The 19265-nt window shown below is 41.3% G+C and overlaps 1 long non-coding RNA gene across 1 annotated transcript; it reads right to left on the reverse strand.

The window, feature by feature from the left end:
• Positions 1-4986: 4986 nt before the first annotated feature.
• On the reverse strand, positions 4987-18251 carry LOC137096608 (uncharacterized). The gene is made up of 2 exons (XR_010909542.1): positions 17847-18251; positions 4987-5872 (listed from the first exon to the last, which is right to left on the reverse strand). It is a non-coding gene; the product is annotated as an uncharacterized lncRNA (long non-coding RNA).
• Positions 18252-19265: the final 1014 nt, after the last annotated feature.

A 19265-nucleotide genomic window follows, 5' to 3' on the forward strand; every position in this document is an offset into this window, starting at 1 on the left:
TTTAATTTCATCTATCATGTTTTAATTTCATCTATCATGTAATTTTAGGAGCCCCCAGTGACACAGTGGGCTGCTGAACTTGCTGACCGAAAGATCACAGGTTCGAATCCAGGGAGCGGGATGAGCTTCTGCTGTTAGCCTGAGCTTCCGCCAACCTAGCCGTTCAAAAACATGCAAATGTAAGTAGATTAATAGGTACTGCTCCGGCAGGAAGGTAACGACGTTCAATGCAGTCATGCGGGCCACATGACCTTGGAGGTGTCTATGGACAACGCTGGCTCTTTGGCTTAGAAATGGATATGCTGGGTACAGGGAGCACACCACTCCGCTGTTACACCAGCTCCACTGGCTGCCAATTAGCTTCCTAGCACAATTCAAAGTGCTGGTGTTAACCTATAAAGCCCTAAACGACTCCGGCCCGGTTTACCTCTCCGAACGTATTTTCCCCTATGAACCATCAAGATTACTAAGATCGTCTGGAGGGGCCCTGCTCTCGGTCCCGCCGGCCTCACAAGCGCGGCTGATGGGGACGAGGGACAGGGCCTTCTTGGTAGTGGCCCCGCGACTCTGGAACTCTCTCCCGCCAGAGGTTAGAACCGCCCCAACAATCCTGACATTCAGGAAACAGGTGAAGTCGTGGTTATGGAGGCAGGCTTTTGAAGAATGAGACAATGATCTGGATGGAAGACGGTGTATATTCGATTTTAGTATGACGACTGACCACTGTAGTTTTAAATATATGTGCTTTTTTAATGTTTTATTGTAATGTGTATTTTGATATTTTACCGATTGTATGTGTTTTTATGGTTGGAAACTGGGCTGAGTCCCTCTTATGAGGTGAGAAGCTCGGTATATAAAACTTTGAAATAAATAAATAAATATGACCACCAACCTCCACAGTCAGACACAACAAAGAAACAAAATAGCATCAAAATAAACACATGAAATGACAAATTAAAATAATCAGTCTCAAAATAACATGATAGAGAGATGAAACACAGGGGTGGGCCAATGTGCTAAGAATAAAATTGGTAAAACCCTGGGTGAGATAAAAAGAATGTGTGTCTAAGGGAGAATGTGTTACTGAGGGAGGAGCTCAGAAGGGACAAAGAAAGAGGTAGGCCTTCAATTAAGGACCAGAGACAGAGGGTGGAGTGGTTAGGGCAAAGCTCTGAGAGCTGCTGCCTTTGCTGTGGAGTTCCCCAGGGTGCTATCCTCTCGCCCCTGTTATTTAACATCTATGTCCGGCCACTTGCTGGACTGGTGTGGAGCTTTGGCATAGAGTGCTACCAGTATGCAGATGATACCCAGCTACTCTTGCGTCTCGAACCTGGAACAACGATTCCTGAGAACTTTAGGCTGTGTTTGGAAGCAGTGATGAGTTGGCTGCGAGCGAGTAGACTAAAAGCTGCTAAAACTGAGATACTCTGGCCCGGCCAGCCGCCAGAATCAATCCAGTCTGTACCTGATTTTGATGGGGAAGTTCTGGTTCCGTCTGCCACTGTTAAAGGTCTTGGGGTCGTGTTGGACTCATCGCTGACGATGGAGGCCCAGATCACTGCCATAAGTAAGCAGGCCTTTTTTCATCTTTGCCAGGCAAGAAAATTGGCATCCTACCTTTCGGTAGAAGCATTGGCAACGGTAATCCCCGCAACAGTCACCACTAGTCTTTTCATCTTGATCTAGGAAGAGTCCTTTAACTTTAGAAAAGATGATTATTCCTTCTTACTTGAGGGTAATTTCAGGTACAATTAATGCAGTTATCATCACTTGCCATGGCTCAGTGCTATGAGATAATGGAGCTGTGGTTTTATAAGCTCTTTAACTTTTTCTGCCAAAGCGTGCTGCTGAATCATCACATTACAAGTCCAGAGATTCCATAGCATTGGGCCATGGCAGGTAAAACTGTGTCAAATATCATTAATTTTACAATATGAATGCACCCTTTGGCCCCATCTGCACTGACATATAACCCAGGTCTGGAAGCCAAGCTCAATGAGGAAATGGGTATGTTTACTTTGGAGAAAAGAAGGCTGAGAGGTTACATCAGGCATGGACAAACTTGGGCCCTCCAGGTGTTTTGGACTTCAACTCCCACAATTCCAGTCGGCTGTTAGGAATTGTGGGAGCTGAAGTCCAAAACATCTGGAGGTCCCAAGTTTGCGCTTGCCTGGATTACATGATAGCTATGTTTAAGTATTTGAAGGGGCATCACATTGAGCGAGCAAGCTTGTTTTCTGCTGCTTTGAAGATTAGGGCACAATAAAGGTATGGATTCAAATTGCAGAAAAAGAGAGCCCACTTAAACATTAGGAAGAATTTCATGATGGTAAGAACTATTTGACAGTGGAATAAGCTGCTTTGGAGTGTGGTGGAGTCTCCTTTTCTGGAGGTTTTTAAGCAAAGGCTGGATGGCCATCTGTCAAGAGTGCTTTGATTGTGTTTTCCTGCATGGCAGGGGGTTGGACTGGATGGCACTTGAAGTCCCTTCCAATTCCAGGATTCTATAGTTTGAGGAATAAGATCGGATTTGTTATATTGCTGAGAACAGCCATGGCACTTGCCCTGTAGATGGCACCTGGCACTTTGCAGAGACTGGAAAGATGAAAGGAAAAATACCAGCAATTGTACACAAGGTTCTCTCACCTTTCCGTAGCTGGTGTGATTATTAATTAACACATCCCACTTACATTTTCATCAGCTGTGGCAAAAGTGGGTTGTTGCGACCTTGATGAATAAAGAACATCATCATTCGGGGAATACTCGGAAGTCAAAAGAGTCGCCAAGAGCTCTCTCCTTCCCAACCTTTTCTCACTATAATCAATAGCATAACCGATTTAAATTGCAGATTTTAAAAGCTCTGATGCAACTTATGTCTGCAGGCAGCGGCAACGAGAGGGAGACAATTTATGTTTTATGAAAACGATGTCAAGGCTGAGGTGAGACAGATTCTTGGCCATTTTTCCAAGAGTGCAACTTATGTGTGTTTTCTGAAGTTGCTTGCCGCTCCAAAACATTGCATTAATCTAACGATAATTGCAAGGCTTTGCACCTTAGAAGCAGCCTCAATACACAGTGAGATTTTTGACCTCTGTTGCTGAAGATCCCAGTAATTGAAATCTATCCATAACCATCTGAATGTGAGCCATCAACATTTTAATAGCTTACAGTGACCTTTGGAAAGTATTTTTTACCATGCGATAAATTTATAACGAGGGCTATAGATATAATTCCCATGAATCTAATAGCATTGAGGCATGCCAATTAAAGAGATGCCAAACTGGTTTAATTCTACGGTGCAGATTCACCCTATAAAATCAGATGGTGTCCCTTTGACTCCCCCGTTTCCTCTAAGCTTAGCTACTAACAGTGAACAATTTTCCCAAGAAGAATATATGAGCTATTGTTATGAAAACTTTCTGGGTGACTTGGGGTTTATTCTAAAAGGAAAAAAGTCCCAAGGAATAGCAATACTTGTTTATTTGTTTTGATTTTAACTGCCTGTTTATGGTTTTTCTAAGCCCCTTTTACACTGCCATATAGTCCAAATGATCAAAGTAGATAATCCACATTATTTGCTTTGAACTGGATTATATGAGTCTACACTGGTTACAGCCTGTGATGCAGGCATGTAGCTGGGGGGGGGGGGCTTAGGGGGCTACAGCCTCCCCCGAAATTCTCATGATGGTCCGCGAGAAGGCCTTACTGGTGCATTATTTAAACTGTTATGTTTATTCATATCATGCTCTGATCACCATACTCAATATATCCCATATGCATGGGGATATTGGGGTAACGATACAAAAGGTTTGCTAGGGTAGACCCTCTTTCACTCAGACTCAGCCCCCCCGAAACAAACTCAGCCCCCCCCCCCCCCGAATCGAAATCCTGGCTACGGGCCTGTTGCTGACCATTTACTTATATCTAGAAAGATATATATATATATATCATATGTCTCATATATATCGCACACATATATATGACATACATACATACATGCAACATTCATCTAAATAGCTGTAATGTTTGTCTGATGAAATCTGGTATTTTGCACATGCTATTGCCTCCAGATAGTCTTAGACTCTCTTTCCCATCATTCATCACCTGACTATCTAGGGTGGAAGGACGAGGCAGTCCAGCAGGGCCTCCTAATTTCTCTCCTCAATATAAATTTTTGGAAAAAAACTTTTTTGTGTTATTCCATTTAAGTTTTAGTTTTAGAGGATTTTCTCAATATGAAAGAAAGGTTTGTCAAAATTGCCCACTGCAAGTACGAATTGATCATAAGAATCTTGAAACGAGGGACCCATAAGTGGTAACATTTTGCAAAGAAGCCACACACCTGGATCACTGGGCAACACACATTTTGGTTCATCCAATATTTGACCTCTTGCTGAGTGTGGTTGACCTGTTGATTCCAAAACATAGCACTAGTTTTCCTGTATCTGCTCCAGTTTTTTAGATACAGAAAATATGGCATCTACAATTCGCCACCTGCACACCCATAGAAAATCATGAACTAATTGATGTTGTGGTGTATCCAATGCTATTTTTTTGAATCAGTGCTCCAAATATTCCCAGGAATAGGCCTAAAAACCAAGACACCAAGAATATGTTTATGATTAGGTTGTGTATTGGGTAGAGAGCTCTGACCATGCAAAAATCGTAATTACCTCTGCTAAAATCATGTTCCATGGTCCTAAAAAATGCTAGAAAACTTAGTTTTAAATAATCCTAATATTTTTTATAAGTTTCCCATTTTCATATTTATTTTCTAGTAGGACAGTGCGAAATAGTTCCTCACCAGCAGAGAAAAAAAATCAGGTGCTTTCTAAAAAAAATTCCTTTTTTGAGGGGAATATTTTTAACTTGCTCACAGGGAGTATAATTAGAAGTGAGGGTGAAAAAGATTGCTCAGCAGCCATCTATTTTATTTGTCTTTTAATGTTTACGTCAAGCAACAACACAACACACTAGTATGAAATGAGCATGGATTCATGAACTTTATTGAACAAAACAGAGGTGATCCATTCTTCTTCCTGGAAAAACCGATCTTTTAACTCCTCCTGAGCTACAAATCAAAGGATATTTGCAGCAATCCAGGAGGAAGGCAATGCAGAGAAGGCAAAAAACCCATTTCCACCCTTAGCCAATTTGGGGACAATGGGGAAAAATTCCTTCTCGGCTCCAATTCAGGCAACCAGCTGCAGCCTGCATTGTCAGGTTAAAAGATGGGAGTGCTGAAAAACAATCCATTATTGAGCCCTGGGATCCTCTTGCATTCGTGGTAGGCTTCCTCTCTCCAGGAAACTGTTTTGTTTTGAGCTATAGGTCGTCAGCCTCATCTCTTGATTCAGTTTCAGCCATTTGGAGGCCCAAATAAGGATGGCATCCATCTTCCTTTCTTCCTTTTTCCTTCCTTCCCTTTCTTCTTCCTCTCTCTTCCTTCCTTCCTTCTTTCCTTCCATCCATCCATCTTCTCTGGTTTCTTGGCCTTCAAATGTGTGTGTGTGTGTGTGTGGGGTGGGATCCCATGCAATCTGACGTCTCTTCAGCCCAATGGGGCCCAGTTAGCCCAATGGGGCTCAACCCGTAGGCATGGGGATCCCGATGAAATAAGCTGAAGAACTGCTTTTAGACAATGACGCCCTCCGGAGACAAAGTCTAAGAAGCAGCCTTATCCCAGCTGGGACATACTTACCTCTGTGAAGGAAGGCACCAGAGATACTTTCCTAGATTCTTGCAAGTGAGCAAAGGAACGTTCAAGAGGTAAAATTTCTTCCAGAATATTCCATATTTTGCTCAAATTCGAAGAAAAATTCTCATCCATCCCTAGGTTCCTGTAGACACATTTCAGATTTTCCTTTTCTTCCTGTAAGAAAGAAAAAATAATAGGAATTATTGTTCACGTGAGATTTGTGTCAAGTTAAGGTGACCCCATTCTCCAGTCTGGCATCTTCTTTGTCTGAATCTCCTTCAGTGATGCTCCTGAATCAAGCCCCAAGTGAGACTGAAGTGAAAAATACATTTTCTGTCTGACATCCCTGCAAAAAAGTAAATATAAACCCACAGACACTAACTTTTATACATACATGGCTATATTATGACCTCAGGAAGAGTCCACTGTGATGCTGGCATGATGTTGTGTTTATGTGAGAGATGCAGGTATCTTGCTTATATTTGAAAGCTCCTGTGCTGATATATACTATTGAATTCCTTTTGGGAATATTTGTATGTCTTGTTTAAGAGAGGAAAGTGAGAACTAAATAAATGCAATGATCATATTAATTAAGAAATGGCTATGTTGTGGTTTCAGATTATTATTATTATTATTATTATTATTATTATTATTATGGTCATCATCTTTATATTTATCCCCCCTTTCTTCCACAGCTCCACAGCTTGGGAGTCCTCCTGGACTCATTGCTCACCTGGGATTGCTCAGGAATCCCAGGTGTTTTATCTATGTATTTTATTATATCCATTTTATGTTCATAGGTTTTGACTCTGTTGTGCCCCACATTGTGCCTACAGGAGAGGCAGGTAATTACTTTTGTACCCTACCTCCTTAGAGTACCTTAGAGGTACTTAGAGGTACCCCACCACCTTAGAGAAGACAATTATGCTGGAGAAAAGGAAAAAGGAAGAGGGGCTGACCAAGGGCAAGATGGGTGGATGGGATCCTTGAAGTGACTGGATTGACCTTGAAGGAGCTGGGGGTGGTGATGGCCAACAGGGAGCTCTGGCGTGAGCTGGTCCATGAGGTCATGAAGAGTTGGAAACGACTGAACGAATGAACAGCAACACCCCACCTCCATCTCCCTAAAGAGTCTTGGGGCAGCTTACATGGGGACAGGTCCAAAATTCAACATAGTTAAAATGTAACACAACAAAATTCATAAAAACATTTCAGCAGTATAAAAACAACCACACATAATACAATATATAACAAACATCTAAAAATTGTCAGTAGTCTGAGTAGTTTACAGTTCTGAGCTGGGGTGGGTAGCTAGTGCAGATCACTTGCAAAGGACAGGGCTGATGGATAAAGTGCTGAAGGCAGATAACAAGATTAGAAACTGGGGGTGGGGGTAATGTAAAAAGAGCAGTATGTCTCTAATTAGGGAATAGTGGTAATGTGCAAGATCTGATTTTGGATCAAATTGGGGGCCAAAATTATTTGGGGAGCTATCTAGTCAAAAGCACAGTGTAACATCAATGTTTTTAGTTCTTTTCAGAAGGTGGATAATACATGTATTATTAGATAAAGGTTTTCCCCTAACATTAAGTCCAGACGTACCCGACTGGAGGTTGGTGCTCATCTCCATTTCTAAGCCGAAGAGCCAGCATTGTCTGTAGACACCTCCAAGGTCATGTGGCTGGCATGATTACATGGAGTGCCATTACCTTTCTACCAGAGCAGTACCTATTGATCTACTCACATTTGCATGTTTTCGAATTGCTAGGTTGGCAGAAGCTGGGGCTAACAGCGGGAGCTCGAGCTGCTCCCCAGATTTTAACCTGTGACCTTTTGGTAAGCAAGTTCAGCAGCTCAGCGGTTTAACCCACAGCACCACCGGGGACTGTTAAATGTATTATTATTATTATTATTATTATTATTATTATTATTTTACTGACAGAAAAACACAGTATGTCACAGCAAATGAGATATATATGCTGGATTTTGTATCACAAAATCACAAATTGAACAGTTCCCAAGTGTCTAGGACTGTGTGATTATTATTATTATGGGTTGTAGGTTTTTTCGGGCTATATGGCCATGGTCTATAGGCATTCTCTCCTGACATTTCACCTGCATCTATGGCAAGCATCCTTAGAGGTAGTGAGGTCTGTTGGAACTAGGAAAAAGGGTTTATATATCTGTGGAATGACCAGGGCGGGACAAAGGACTCTTGTCTGCTGGAGCTAGGTGTGAATGTTTCAACAGATCATCTTGATTAGCATATAATGGCCTGACAGTGCCTGGAGCAAACTTTTGTTGAGAGGTGATTAGATGTCCTTGTTTGTTTCCTCTCTGTTGTTGTGCAGTTCTAATTTTAGAGTTTTTTAATACTGGTAGCCAGATTTTGTTCATTTTGTTCATCATCATTATTATTGTTATTGTTGTTGTTATTATTATTATTATTATTATTATTATTATTATTATTATTAGATGGAATGGGCATCTGTGGCAAGTCCAATGGTTACTTCTGAAAAATTAAACAAAAAAAACAACAACCCCCAAATGGTCAGAGCTCTATATTTAGTTGTCAAAATTTGAAACTTTGAGGTTTAAACAGTAAAATTTGTACACAGAGACATTGCAAACTGCTGAAACGCTATTTGCCTTCCAACATTTTGCAGGTGAAAACTGTGACCCACGTTGTCAAGCAATAATGGCAATGATGGCAAAATTATCAATGCCAAAACCCCTCTGATCTTGCACGCTGAGAAAGGTCAGCCTGGGTTTGTACCTGAATAGGAGACCACCAGTGAATCCCAGGTGCTGGAGGCTGCATTTCAGACGAAGGAGCAGGCAAAACCACCACTGAGTATTCAATGTCTAAGAAAACCCTGTGAAAAATGCATGTGGCCGTCCAAGTTGGCAGGTGACTTAAAGGCACATACAAATTATGCATTAGAAAAGCATATATCCTCCATTTTTTTTAAAAAAAAGAGTGCCACCTTGAGATACGATAACAACATTGCTGTAACAATGTTAACAATGCAGGTAACAAATTTTCTCAAAGTGCTTTATTGTGTTGCAGTTTTAAAAACACCCAAGTGAGTCCTTTGACCAAACTTGACACAGGCACTCAATACTCCCAAATATGAACACAGATGGAGTTTGGGGGGAGGATAGACCTTGACATTTGGGAGTTGTAGTCACTGGGATTCACAGTTCACCTACAATCAAAGAGCATTCTGAACCCCACGAACGACAGAATTGGGGCAAACTTCCCACACAGAACCCCCATGACCAACAGAAAATACTTAAGGCCATCCAGTCCAACTCCCTTCACCAGGGCAAGAAAACGTAATCAAAGCCCTCCTGACAAAGAGCCATCCAGCCATAGATATAGATAGATAGATATGATTTACACACACACAGAAATAGTATTATAGATTTGAAAGGGACCCCTAAAGAAGGACAATGATATCTTGCATGTTCCAGGGTGGGCAAACCAGACAATCTCCACATCAACACTGACAAAGAAACAGCAAGAAATACTGTTTACCCACAAGTATAAAGAAATTACATATATTAGATACCAACACTTTCTCATTACTTTATTTTCCAGATCACCAGACTGGACCACAGCAATCTGTGGCAGGGGACAGCTAGTATACAATAAAAACCTGTCTTACCCTATTCTTTCGTGCAAAATTACTGTTTGGGCTAGGATTTCAGAATGGGCCTAGGCGAATTAAGAGGGCCGGACTGAGGCTTGTGTAGGCAAGACATGGGTAAAGTGTAATAACCTGTCCCAACAATAGTAATATTGGGGTATGTGGCTGCTCAATTCCAGGGCCTATTGGGGAACTGTCTGGGGTAATGGGTGGGGAGTGCAAGCCAGATTTTTACAGTGGCCAGAGTCTGGAGCTAGTCCTAGTCATTCTCAAAGGCCTGGTAAAACCACCAAGTCTTCAAGCTCTTATGAAAAGAGGAGAGGGATGTGGCCTTGGAAGGGAGTTCCAGAGGCGGGGGGCCACCACCGAGAAGGCTCTCTCTCTTGTCCCCACCAACTATGTTTGTGACAGTGGTGGGAGCAAGAGAAGGACCTCCTTGGTAGATCTTAGAGTTCTCGCTGGTTCATAGAAGGAGATGTGATCGCGAAGATAGGCAGGGCCCATACCATTTAGAGCAGGCCCCCCCAAACTAATGGCCCTCCAAGGTCATTTACCTGACCCTTACTCAGAGTCAACCTAAGTCTGAAATCACTTGAAAGCACACAACAACAACAACATTAATCCTATCTCATCAGCCAAAAGCAGGCCCACACTTCCCACTGAAATACTAATAAGTTTATATTTGTTAAAATTGTTTTTCATTTTAATTATTGTGTTGTTTTTAAGTGTTTTTTGCACTACAAATAAGATATATGCAGTGTGCATAAGAATTCATTCATGTTTTTTTCAAATTGTAATCCGGCCCTCCAACAGTTTGAGGGACTGTGACCTGGCTTTCTGTTTAAAAAGTCTGAGGACCCCTGGTTTAGGGCATGAAACCAAGACTCTTTCTACACTGTCTTATAAAATCCAGATTATCTGCTTTGGACTAGATTAAATGACTGTGTAGACTCATGTGATCCAGTTTAAAGCAGATAACATTAGGAAGAACTTCCTGACTGTGAGAGCCGTTCAGCAGTGGAACTCTCTGCCCCGGAGTGTGGTGGAGGCTCCTTCTTTGGAAGCTTTTAAGCAGAGGCTGGATGGCCATTTGTCAGGGGTGATTTGAATGCAATATTCCTGCTTCTTGGCAGGGGGTTGGACTGGATGGCCCATGAGGTCTCTTCCAACTCTTTGATTCTATGATTCTATGATTCTATGTGGATTATCAATTTTGATCATGGCAATATAGAAGGGACCTAAGTGAGAATGAATAATCCCCGCATTTCATCTTGGACTAGCCCCTTTAGCTAAGATTTCTAATTTCCATATTGGAAAATATGTTTACTCTGTGTCTATATGTGAGGCTGAATGACAAGCTGTGAACAACTGTGGTAGGCACTTCATGCATCACAGTTAATGGCACCATGCGGGGACAGAAACCTCAAGGCTTGTGATGATTCTCAACCGGCAACCCTGTGGAGAAAAGCTTGTGATGGTTTGCCATCTCTTCCCATGAATATTCATATATAAAGTTGTTTCTCCCCCCATCAACTTTCTCTCTCTCTCTCTCACAAACCCCCCTTACCAGCAAACAATTTTTCTTTCCTATATTATTGTCCATTTTTCTTTCAGATACTTGAACTATAAGGTATCTGTCAAATCTCTGGGCCGAGGAGAAGAAAAGGCTATTGCATAATTTAATAGTGTGAACTTTTTTTTCCAAGAGACTTTTTCTCACCATTTTGCCTACACATTAGTTCCACATCTAGCACTATTGGCAGCAGCTTCAGGATGAAATGAGGATAAGATATAGATAGAACAGAGTGAGAAGAGAAAACGATTCTTTAATGGGGTTGCTGTGAGTTTTGTGGGCTGTATGGCCATGTTCCAGAAGCAATCATCCTGATTCTTTAATTTTGTCCCAAGTGATCTTTGGATTCACTATAATACCATCCACTATATATTCACACAAGAAGGCAAAAGGGGACTTTATGGTGGCAGGGATGAATCTTTGGTCTTATGTATATGAATTAAAATTCCTAAATACTCTAAATCAGTAGTTTCCAACCTTTTTGTTTTTGACCAGGGACCACTTTGACCAGGGACCACTCTCCAACATTAGTACCAAAAGGATTACGCATTAGTTTTTGGTCAACATTAGGTTCAGTTTGGTTATTTGGAGTGCTGTTTCACAAAATTGCATTGAATAGACCACATCAGCTCTAGTTTCTGATGTAGAATATATGCCGTCCAGTAGTCGCCATTTGCTCACCCACAGAAAACCATATTTAATAAGCCTTGGCACTATAAGAGAGTTTTGTGAGACCAGTTGCTCTGGTTGCAACAATGTAGTAATGGTGAGGCTGTGGACCACGTTTTCATTCTTGTGGACCACTTGTGGTCCATGGACCACAACTTGGGAACCACGGTCCTAAAGGCACCAGATTCCACCTTATTTTAGAAGCTAAGCAGGGTCAGTCCCGGTTAGTGCTTGGATGGGAGACCGTCAATGTAACACCAGCTGTTGTATGTTTAAAAAAGGGATTATTTTAATGTAACAATCACATTCATTTCTTAGTTACCTTCCACAAATGTTAACATTTCACAAGCTGTTGTGTATTCTTAGACGTTACATTCATTATTAGTGCCTTCAGTATAGCGCTTTCTCCTTTGGGATTGTAGAAAAAGCCACTGTGCATTCACCATTACATAATGTGGTGGAGATGGAGTTGGTTATATAATGCTAGCATTCAGTAGAAGGGTGATGTAACAAAACTATTGTGTAACTACATGGTTGCAGTGTTATACTACACTTAAACATGATGTAGTATTTCAACAACATTGTTCAAGTGGAGAACAGGTACAAAAAATGGGCAATGTAGGAATTAGTTGTTCAGGTTATCAGTGGTACATATCTGGTACTCTTCCATGTTTTTTTATTACTTTTTCCATATTTTTTCTTTCACCTGAAGTAAGGAAAGGAAGACAGAGCAGTATATCATGAAAGTAGCCCTGGAAGCATCCAGGCTGAGGCTCGATGCCATATAATGGAGTTTGAAATGCACTGAACTGCACTGCATGGGTCTACAATGTGACTGTATATGCAGTTCAAACTGCATTATATGCCAGTGTAGATCGAACCTTGGGGTACTTCCATTGCGGATTAAATAAAAGCCAGAAGATATTTTGTGCATTTATGATGTACTTGAGGTTGTTTAACAATGGAAACTAGTACAACACGTGATTATGTTAAACTTGGGGTATAAGGATTCTTGAGTAGTTGTTAGGCAAGTCATTTTAGAGAAATGATGAACAGCTGATAGAGACTGGTAGTTTCTCATTTCAATGGGACATTAAATCTGCTTTGGGTATTAGTCTGAACATTAAAGGCTTTGACTAAGATGCTGCACCTGATTTGGAGATAGTATATTTATTTATATATTGTTGTTACTGATATTGTTGGCATTGAATTGTTGAAGGGCGGGGTAGAAATGGTGTAAATAAATAAATAAAATAATAGTATGGACCACTCAAGTGAATTGCTATAGTTTTCTGCTGTGGGATATTTCTTACAGCAGAGGCATTGCTGTTGTTCACTATAGTTTTCAGTTTAGATCGATTATGGGATTTTCTTGGGAAGTTAGCTCAGAAAGGGTTTGCCATTTTCACCCTCTGAGACAGAGAGAGTATAATTTGCCCAAAGTTACACAGTACATTTTCATTGCCAGTAAAATCTATTTATAATTCATACGGTTGAGGGTTAATACAGTATTCCCTCGCTACATCGTGGTTCGCTTATTGCAGACTCACTGTTTCACTTTTTTTTCCTTCCCCCCTGAAGCCACCAAAGCCATTGATAATTAAAGATCCACCTAACTGTAGTTTTGCCTAGCCCACGTTTGTTTGCCAGAAAGTCATAGGGGACCATGTCGAAGGCCTTCCTGAAATCCAGATATGCTCCATCCATGGCATTCCCTGCATCTACCCAGCTTGTAACTCTATTGAAAAAAGAGATCCGATTATTCTGGCATGTCTTGCTTTTGATAAATCCGTGCTGACTATTGGTAATGACCACATTCCTTTCTAAGTGTTTGCAGACCATTTCCTTAATAATCTTTTCCAGAATCTTGCCTGGTATTGATATGAGGCTGACTGGATGGTAATTGTTTGAGTTGTCACTTTTTTCCCTTCTTGAAGATTGGGACCACATTTGCCCTCCTCCAATCATCTGGGACTTGTTCTATTCTCCAAGAACTCTCAATGATGATTGATTGCCAGTGGTTCCAAAATGACTTCTGCTAATTCCTTCCATACTCTTGGATGGAGTTGATCTGGCCCTGGGGTCTTGAATCCAGGTATTCCTGGATGACTTGTTTCCCTATTTGGGGTTGGATTTCCATGAATCCTTAGTCCGTTCCATGTTGCTGAGGTTGAGATTGGCTTTCTTTTTGTGAGAAAACTGAGGCAAAGAAGGAATTAAGTAGTTCTACCTTTTCCCTGTCCTTTGTCAGCATTGCCCCATCTTTTCCTCGCAGAGGCCCTATCGTCTCCTTGTTCTTCCCTTTTCTACTGATATAAGCAAAGAAGCCAATTTTATTGTTTTTAATGTCCCTGGCAAGCCTGAGCTTGTTTTGCGCTTTAGCCTTGCAAACCTTTTCCCTACAGGAGTTGGGCAGAGGCTGGATGGACATCTGTTGGGGATGCTTCGATTATGTTTCCCTGAATGGCATGGAGTTGGGTTTGGATGGCCCTCATGGCCTCTTCCAATTCTATGATTTTCTGAATTCTTTTTCTGATTGGGGCAATGAAAGGGTAATGGGGTGGGAGTGTTTCTTGCTTCTGCATCTTGCCTTCACACATTGACCCTTGCATAAATCAACCCAGGGTTTTGTGGTTGATTTTTTCGTTTGTATTTTACAACTTATACACAAGTATATATAGTGTAAGATAGTAAGGAACCATTAACTGGCTCGGCTATCTACCTATCTTTTCTATGTTTCTGTTTTCTTTCATCTGCCTGGAATTGTTACTTGTCTCAAGGTTTCTTTCTTTGAGACTCACACACCTGTGTGCAACTGTAGATATAAAAGTCAACATTATAAATTTAATTAATGCTTATTCTTGATAGAAACATATCTATATTTCTTGGTTTCCCCACGATTCGGCGGATGATAATATCCAGATCCGGATGGCTGCTTCTAGGGCACAATGATAAACAGCATTGTCCCTCGCAGTTAGGCGGCAATACCGGAGAACACTCCGTTCGGCAACAAATCACAGGATTTATATTAAGTAGGAAAGTCATATTAATCTTAGCTAGGTACCACTGATGTCAGAAGCTTATTTGAAATAGAAGGTGGAGAAATAGTAAGGTCGGAAAGAAAGAGGCTGATTACATTTCAGACTGGGAAAGCAATTATCGTGCAATGATATCGAAAGGGAAGTAAACTGTGTGCGCAGATGTAGATGATTTAGGGTATTTTTCTGCTCCTAGATAGAAAACTCTATATCTGCAGCCATTGACAGAAAATAAAGAATCAGGGGATATGGGCTGGCAGTGCTTTTTGTTGGTTTCTTTTTCAGACAGTGCACTGTTTTATAGTCTATATGAAACTCAACCTGAAGGATGTATCATAGCATATTAAAGGCTTGTTCTTTGGAGCACAATGTGGCTAGGCTTTCAAAATGCCATGAACTATGAGACTCTCATGTGGGTCCTGACTATATAGGCTTTTTCTCTTGTGATTAATGGGGAAAATGCAGAGAAGAGAGCAATTGGCTGCAAGAGGAAACTCCAAATTCTGGACCTGAAACACATACAAGATATCCTTGGATGGATAGCAAAACCATTTGGCCACCCACACTGCACAACTATAGTGTTATGATTCCGGATTAACCGCCAGGGTTTTGTTCTACGGAATCCTGGTATTTGCATTTTAGGGGAGGGGGAGGGGGGGTTAGGATTCTTACCCAGAAAGCACTAATGCTTCACCAAACTACAAATCCCACAATTCCATAAGATGGAAAATTGGCACTTAAAGTGAAATAATACTGCTATAATTCTGTAATGTGAATGAAGTCCTGGTCAGTGTGCCGTCACGCCTGGGGGCTATTATTCTCAATAAAGGAGGGATGGATGTGGCATCTTTCCCCCCAGGGGATTGCTTCTTGCCCTCCTATAGGAAACTGGAACTCCCAAAAACCCAAAATGCTGTAAATAGCTCAAAATACGTTTTATTTATCACAAAGTCATTTCTTCAAAGCAATGAACTGGAAAACTTTAGAAGGAAAACATACGTTACAGTCTCAATTAGTCCTGGGTCCAAGGGGTTTGAAGCTGAGAAGCCTCACCAAGATTCCTCTTTCCTCAATAGATGTGAATGCCGGAGCAAACCACAACCCCAGTTCAGATGGCCTATGTTTTGAAGATTCAGGATCTTCCTCTGATGCCAAAAGAACCGTCTTGAAGGCGCTTGGGAACTCCTCAATGTTATCCAGGACATCTGGACATAAAGCATGAGTCCCAAGGGTAAAAAACCTCAGAACTGGTGCTAAGAGGTAACTTAAATCAGGGTCCTTTAGAATCAAGTCTTTTACTCACGTCCATATCGTAGGAACTCTGATGGCAGAATGAAGAAGAAAAAGGAAGTTCTCCCCTCTTGCAGGAAGAGGTGGAGCCAAACAGTACTGATTGACAGCTACAAGCAACCAATCCATACAACTATACATAAGCAGGGTAAAAAGGGGCAGGATTAAGCATGATACAGAAGTTTAAATCTTGCAACTAGCAGTTCTATACATAGGTGGCACCACTTGCGCTGTCACAGTCAGGAAGTATAACCTGGAACATATACTAATTTGCATGTTGGTGTGGCTGATTGCCTCTTCTTGACTAGATGGCTTAACACAGTGTTTCTCAACCTGGGGGTCTGAACCCCTGGCGGGGTCACGAGGAGGCGTCAGAAGGGTCGCCAAAGACCATCAGAAAACACAGTATTTTCCGCTGGTCATATGTGGGAAGTTTGGCCTAATTCTATCATTGGTAGGGTTCAAAATGCTCTTTGATTGTAGGTGAACTATTAATCCCGGCAACTACAACTCCCAAATGGCAAAATCTATTTCCCCCAAACTCCAACAGTGTTCACATTTGGGCATATTGAGTATTCATGCCAAGTTTGGTCCAGATCTATCATTGTTTGAGTCCACAGTGCTCTCTGGAGTTAGGTGAACTACAACTCCCAAACGCAAGGTTAATGTCCACCAAACCCTTCCCGGATTTTCTGGGAGTCCTGTATGCCAAGTTTGGTTCAGTTCCATTGTTGGTGGAGTTCAGAATGCTCTTTGATTGTAAGTGAATTATAAATCTCAGCCAACTACAACTCCCCCCCCCCCCAACCCCAGTATTCAAATTTGGGTGCATTGGGTCCAGTGAATGAAAATACATCCTGCATATCGAATATTTACATTTTGATTCATAACAGTAGCAAAAATACAGTTATGAAGTAGCAATGACAATGATTTGATGGTTGGGGGTCACCACAGCATGAGGAACTGTATTAAGGGATCATGGCGTTAGGAAGGTTGGGAACCACTGAACAGATTTTAAGATTTTTTTAAAGAAAATGGAATGTGGGAGAAAGCAAAACCTGATAGATTTTCCTATTGAGACCATGAGCTCTGGGTATTTAGCTGTACAGTGTCTGGTGTGGAATTGTGTATTCATGCATATTTATAGCTCTGAAATAGGAATTGCACTGTTTTTTCCCCTGACAGAGTCCTTATTTTTAACATCTGTGCAGGAGGAATAGACTGCAGGAACCTCACCATTCTGTAGTTAACCCAATTTGGCTAGGGCACACAAGTAAGAATGTTGTTAACTCCATTTTTTGATACGAACTGACCAGAATCCACAAAGTTGTTCCATCATAAATTGGATGGAAAGAAGTTGTTATTTTTTTAAAGAAATGAATGTGTACAAAAACTCAGCTGACAAATTGACCCCTGAGAATAGCAAACATCCTCATTCTCGGCTTGTAGTGTTCCACAAAAAGAAGTAAGCTGTTCACAGCCTGTTTTATGGCACCATCAATTGAAAAGAGAAACACAGGAAAGAAAAAGCATGAATTCATTTTTTTTCATACTTTTATTGTTATTGCGTACCTTCAAGTCATTTCCAACCTACGGCAACCATAAAACAAACTTTTCACAAGTTTTACTTGTCAAGATTTGTTCAGAGGGAGTTTGCCTTTGTCTTCCTCTGAGAGCAAATGAATGTGACTTGCCCAAAATCACCCTGTGCCGTCGCGCCTGGGGTCTATAGATCTTAGTGAAAGAAATATGGACGTGACACCTCTCCCAGGAGATTGCTTCTTGCCCTCCTTTAGAGAACTGGAACTTCCAAGGACCAAGACACTATGGATAACTCACTCAAAATAGTCTTTATTGTTCACAATGAGTTATCTTCCTTGGGCATAAACTTGATATTCAAAAGGGGTAAAGAAAACATACGTTACAGTCTTTGGAGTCTTGGGTCCAAGGAGTTTTGCAGCTGAGAAGCTTTCCAAGTTCCCTCTTTCTCAATGGCTGTGAAGGCCTGAGCTTTTCACAACCCCAGCCCAATGACCTATGTTGAAGGCACAAAGTCTTCCTCTTGATGCCAAGGGATTGGTTTGAAGGCGCTTAAGATTCCGCAATGTCATTCAGGTGAGCTGGATATGAAGAATGAATCTTAAGAGTACAGACTTAAGAATTGGTGAAGAAAGATGACTTAACTGAGGGCTTTTGGAGCTAAGCCATTCTCACGTCCATCTGCTGGGATGTTTGATAGTAGAATGAAAAGAAAGCCCTGCCCTCTTCCCCAGGAAGAGGTGAAGCCAAACAATTGAGCTGAGGGAGCAATTCAACTAGTGCAAACAACATTGATTGACATTTACAGGGTAAACAGGCAAGTTAGGGCATGTTACACAGTTCAAACCTTTGCAAATTAAAGTTCTACATATAGGTGGCACCACTCGCACTGTCACACACCCAATGGGTTTCCATATCCAATCAGGAATTCAAATGCTGGTTTCTGGAGACCTAGTCCAGTGCTTCTACCAATGCAGCATGCTAGCCCAGTTCAAATATCTACTGGCGACAACCCAGTAATATAGAGTAGAGTCTCTCAGATTCAAGATAAATGGGCCGGTAGAACATTGAATAAGTGAAAATGTTGGCTAATAAGGAGGGATTAAAAAAAAGTCAATTAAACATCAAATTACGTTGTGATTTTACAAATTAAGCACCAAAAACATCATGTTTTACAACAAATCGACAGAAAAAGTAGTTCAACACATGGTAACATTATGTAGTAATTACTGTATTTACGAATTCAGCACCAAAACATCGCAATGTATTGGCACAACTGTGGATCTGGGCGGGAAGCAGACTGTGTTGGGTAATACAGAACGTTGGATGAGTGAAGGTTAGGTAAGCTACAAGAAAGGAGATTCCATCTGAACATTAGGAAGAACTTTCTGACTGTGAGAGCTGTTCAGCTGTGGAACTCTCCGCCCCAGAGTGTGGTAGAGGCTCCTTCTTTAGAAGCTTTTAAACAGATGGATGGCCATCTGTCAGGGGTGCTTTGAATGCAATTTTCCTGCTTCTTGGCAGGGAGGTGGACTGGATGGCCCATGAGGTCTCTTCCAACTCTATGATTTTATGATTCTAAGCAAGACTCCACTGTACATAAAATTGTGACTGTATGCAAAGGAGGTGGTCATAGACTCCAACATAGTTTTCAGTTGTACAAGTAGCTACACAACTGAGTGGAGAAACAATTTCACTTGTTGGACAAGCAAGAATAGGCTGAAAGACCACAAGAAGTACAGTGTTGCTTGTGCAACTAGGGAAAACAGAAACAGAACTCTGCCAGCACAGTTTCCTTTGCTAGT

Source organism: Anolis sagrei, chromosome 3 (assembly GCF_037176765.1).
Source record: "Anolis sagrei isolate rAnoSag1 chromosome 3, rAnoSag1.mat, whole genome shotgun sequence".
Taxonomy (NCBI): domain Eukaryota; kingdom Metazoa; phylum Chordata; class Lepidosauria; order Squamata; family Dactyloidae; genus Anolis; species Anolis sagrei.